At 32.0% G+C, this 5166-nt stretch overlaps 1 long non-coding RNA gene across 2 annotated transcripts; it reads right to left on the reverse strand.

The window, feature by feature from the left end:
- Positions 1 to 217: 217 nt before the first annotated feature.
- Positions 218 to 3718, reverse strand: LOC127850756 (uncharacterized). 2 transcript variants are annotated; one of them, XR_008035436.1, is made up of 6 exons: positions 3581 to 3718; positions 3124 to 3208; positions 2836 to 2901; positions 2371 to 2553; positions 1977 to 2070; positions 218 to 1566 (listed from the first exon to the last, which is right to left on the reverse strand). It is a non-coding gene; the product is annotated as an uncharacterized LOC127850756 (long non-coding RNA). The 2 variants fall into 2 exon arrangements; XR_008035437.1 differs by lacking the exon at positions 3124 to 3208 and having other exon boundaries at positions 3581 to 3715.
- Positions 3719 to 5166: the final 1448 nt, after the last annotated feature.

A 5166-nucleotide genomic window follows, 5' to 3' on the forward strand; every position in this document is an offset into this window, starting at 1 on the left:
GGAAAATCAGTCTTGTGTTCAAAAAATCACATTTTGACTTTTTGGCAATTTTAGATTCTCTAAACATTGTAGTTCACAAAAATGATATATATTTTTTATTTATCACATTCAAATCTAATTTTATGACCCTCCAAAGTGACCAACCCTAAATTTCAGTGCGACGAAAAGTTATCATTTAATGCAAAAAAAACAACGAAAACACTTTTCAAACAACAAGCAAACTGTTTTATTAAAACAATAATCTTTCTTAAGTCAAATACATAATTATAATGCAAAAAACTGACAACACCATTATGGACATTAAAAATGTAGTATTTGTGTTGCTATGGTAACCGATCTACATGGTAATAATCACCAGAGCGCACAATCCCGCCTTTTATAAATATATGAATTGTATTATCAATCAAGTGTTTGTTTAAAGGTAAACAAAATATTAATTGCACTGTTTTTGCAACTAGTTAAACAATAACAATCAATAATTTGTGTGTTCCATGAACAATTTCCCTTTTCATTCATTTACATGTGAATTCAAGTATAATGTAACCTCAACAGAATGGAAAAAAAACAGCATTGAAAAGTGTTGGTTGAAAGTACACTTGGATACTAAATGTTTCAGTAAATGTAATAATCATTATTATCATTAATTCTGATTTTGTACAATAGACAAAATAAACAATAATTTATACATATTGTTTGTTTTTGTTACTATGGAAACAATGAAGCAAACAAACAAAATTATAGGATTTTCATGGTAAAACATAAATAAATACAACATTCACATTGATGTTTTTTCCAGTTTCGGAAAGGCAGTCTGAGTTCATAAGGTGAAAACAATTTCAAAGTAACATTGAAAAAATGATTTTTGTTTTGTAAATATGAGATTTAAAAAACTTGAAAACAAGCTTGTGCAATTAGAACAACAAACTTTTGTATTGAACACTTCAAAACCTGTATCAACTAACAGATTTAGCACTCGTATACATGTACATGTATAAGCTTTCCTCAGAATAGTGGATTTTTGCACTGTTTGTGTGAAAAAACATCACCCAATACCTTGGCCAAAAAAAACACACTGATACATGATGTATGTAATTGTTTTGGCATGTGCAGAGAAGATCAGATGTGCATCTTAATGCATCTTCTGTTTTATGGGGGCACAGTCTGTTTTTTGTCGCTTATCAGTAGCGGGTTTCAGACATATACAGTTTTTGGCTTCATCTGTGTGACAGAGTTCACGAATGTGTTCAAATAAGTACCACTGACGGTCCAGATCAAGCCCTTTCGATAACATTTCTTTTGGCAGGTCGTCACAGCTCACATTAACATTCATTTTCGAGACCTGCCTGAGAGTGATTCTGACTACTGGTGAGTCACTAAATTCCCTGCACTCCACAACACCTGGATGATCTATTGACACATGGAATTGGTGAAATTTGGTGACATTCTTTATGGGGTGAAACAATGTAGAAAGGTAATCCTTCCAATCGTAGAACACAACAGGATTGCAAGTGTCCCCCACAAGCTGGGGAATGTTGTGGCCCGTCCTTGACGATAACCGCACAGACGCTGCAACATCAGACAACGTTTCTGCATTGCAGCTTCTGTATCAAGATTACCATTTAATAATGAAAAAAAATCAAAATATAGTTTCCCTATTATCAAAATATTAGTTTGCTGTTGTTGTTGTAATAGAAAACTACAAAGTTTGAAGGATAATTTTGTATGGGATTTTGTTTGCCCTATCAAGAATTTCATACCAATAAAACAGCTGAAACTACTAAAATAAAGATTTATTTTCCTGTTACAATAAATAAAGTACCTACACACTATTTTTAATTGATGTATTTTTTATTATTTTCATAATATTTTATTACATGGCAGAACTATACAACTGAATAGACCTATGGAAATGCAAACAAGGATTGTCAAGAAGGATCATGCAGGTCACATACACCATACTGTGATAAGGAATTTACCTCTACTTAGACTTCCAGGTGCCAAAGTGCCAATCTGGTGTAAACTTTGTATGTCCTACCAACATAAAGCTTAGTGTGATGCTTCTGTGTAAACCTGAAATGTTAAAAAATCAGTTTTAAAAAAGGTCAGGCTGCAATTTAGGATATATATTATTGTAGTAATTGACTGACATTAAAAATGTTTTGAATCATTTCAATATCTAATTTAGGAGATTTTTCAATTTGAGATTGATATCAGAGTAAAAAAGTAAATTTAAACATTTTCACTACACGCTTCACAATTGTGTAATTGCATTACTGCAAACAAATATTTTTAACGACGGGTTTAGCTAAATTAATTTCTCAACACTGAAAAAAGCTATCAGAAACACAATAACTAAGGGCTTGTTATTACCTACAAGAACTCTCCAAAGAAGGTACCAGATGACTATGTTGTTTTTATTTTGGCCGCAACAGTTGTCACACTGAAAGTGAGCATGCTGTTTGCCAAGACTGTATGTTTTGAGGTAGTGGTGAACCTGGCTGACCACAGCATTTGCACCTTTATCTTCGTCTGCGAGGTAAAATACCTGCTTTGCTGTGAAACAGAAGACTAATAAATAAACCGTAATAACTTACTAGAGATACCTAAATAGTTCCTTTTTTCCAATTTATTAATAGGTGATTTAAAACATTTAGAAAATGATTATGCATGGTTACTGTCTTATGATAAAAGATTGATATCAGACGAGGATGATATCCTCCGCATACTCATGCACGCACAAAGACAACAATAAAAAGTAAATAATGGGTAGTTGATTACATGTGTACATTTAGACTGATTCAGTTTGTTGATAGCGATGATAACTTATTCAAATACCAGATCCTTCACAGCTGATTCCAAAACCTCACACTTCCTCGGGGTCTTGAAAAATAACTTCCCAACCTGTAGAATATCAAATTATTGGTTATTTATCTACGTAACACCTTTTTATAATAATTAAATTTGCACTTAAACATTTCTAAAATAAACTTTTTAAAAAATCAAATAATATTCAATTATATGTAGTACTTTTGTACAGCTTAAATATTTTTTCTTAGTGAAAAATTATGTTCTTATTTGTTTCATTGAACAAAAATATTAAAAGACAATAACCGACTAACATACCTGATGAAGTAGTGGGGGTAGTGAACCTGCTGTGCTTAGTACAATGAATACCCCATCATCCCCTTCAGTGAACAGGGGGCAGCTCCTGAAGTGAGCATATAATATATGTCTGCATGTATAAATTTGTACTTATTATCCATACAATGTACATGTACATTGACAATGTACAGTGTATTCTCAATTATTTAAATGCACAGGGCAGGTAATTAATTTTCAAAATAAAGTTCATTTACATTAGATAAATCATTTAAAAACGAAATACCCTGGTCTTGTGAAAATTCATATAGAATAGTGCTAGTGTTACTAAATTGAGACATGATATTTAAAGTTCAAATTTAAATCTGTCACCATTTCATGTAAACAATTCAGTTGCTATCGTACAATTTACTTCCGGGTCAAACTTGCGAGTCGCGAAAATTAATCACACAGCCAGAATACACCTATATCTTTCACTTACCTTTTTATTGTTGAGAAAATTTCATTTCCGAACCTTCTTCGATAAAAAACATCCAACAGTACACGATGTCACTTTGATTTACAGTGTTAAAAGCAATTGAAAATCTACACTACGAGACAGGTCGCGCTACCTGTGAACTGCTCAAACTCAACTGTGTCATTCAAGGGGAATAATTAGAAATTAAAAAAGGATTACAAACCACCAATTGTGCCAGTGCTTAAAGGACATATTCATGCTTTATTGTGGAAATTTTCAAAACATGACATAAATTATGAGCCGAGAAATTGTATAAAAAAGGCGAAATATCCAGCGCATTTTCTTACCAGATTTTAATCACGCGATTTCCCGACATTAACGTCAGCGTACACAAGACTGATTTTCGCTGACGACGTCACATATATGAATTAATATATTCACAGGTTATCGTGCTGAAAATATCGATTACACATGCATATTAAAGCATTAAAATCAATCAAAGAGCTTAAAAAGGAGATATATAATAAAACGCTTATTAGACGTTTAAACTGTACATTACGTCATATATCTTCACACGCACACAGTTTGAAGTCATATTGATTTCTTCTAACGGCTCGTCCAATATGACTTCAAACTTGTGTGATCGTCCAAATATACCTCCGTAGTGTATAGTAAAACGTGTAATAACCTATAATTACACTGATCAAACGATTTCTAAACGATACATGCTCATGCGAATTATAATATTTGGCAGGTTTGTTTTAAACGAGAGAACAACCAACTTCTGTCGGATGTCTTAACATTAGTTGCATTAAATATGATTTTATAATTTGTACTTTATATATCTGATAACATTTCATGTTCACCTGTTATAAACATGTCAGGTTAGTTTGACTTGAAAATAGAGACAAGCTTTTTCCTATTGAAATTAAAATACCACAACGCTACTCATTTAAAAGCCTATACACTAATCACTATAAACTAATATTTCAAACAATATTTCGAAAAAAAAACAAGATACAAAATGCTCTTTTTTTTGCCGAACAATATATTAAACACATGTACCAAGTTAGTGTTCGTCTTTCGTATGAATAGATCTCGTTGCGGGAAATAAAAATGTAATTAAGTGCTTCATACAAGAACAAAACGAGCACTTTGTATCTCGATACATCTATTGACATTATGGCTTTTGCTACAAGGAGCATTGCTTTTGTATTTGGTATTTTTTTTTCGAAATATTGTACGAAGTATTCTTTGAATTTGAGAGTATTTACGCTGCTTTAACATTATAAAATGTTAAATGTTAACACGTCCATTTTAATTCAAATTTTGCATACTGTATTATTAATCATTTAACGGACATAATATCGCTTTCCACAAATGTTTATGTAGGACATGATCGAGCTTATGAAGACGGAAACTAGCACTATGTTTTTCCTATGTTAATTCTCTCGGAAGTAATGCCTGTGTCCCGGGGTCAAAGATCAAGGTCACAATGTAGTTTGAAACAATATACTGTAATGACATTTTTCAAAACAGATTCGACTTGTTAACCACATCTATCTACAGGTACTTTTTATATCGTATTTAGATTGCAAATGTTACCAAGT

This window comes from Dreissena polymorpha, chromosome 11 (genome assembly GCF_020536995.1).
Source record: "Dreissena polymorpha isolate Duluth1 chromosome 11, UMN_Dpol_1.0, whole genome shotgun sequence".
Lineage (NCBI taxonomy): Eukaryota > Metazoa > Mollusca > Bivalvia > Myida > Dreissenidae > Dreissena > Dreissena polymorpha.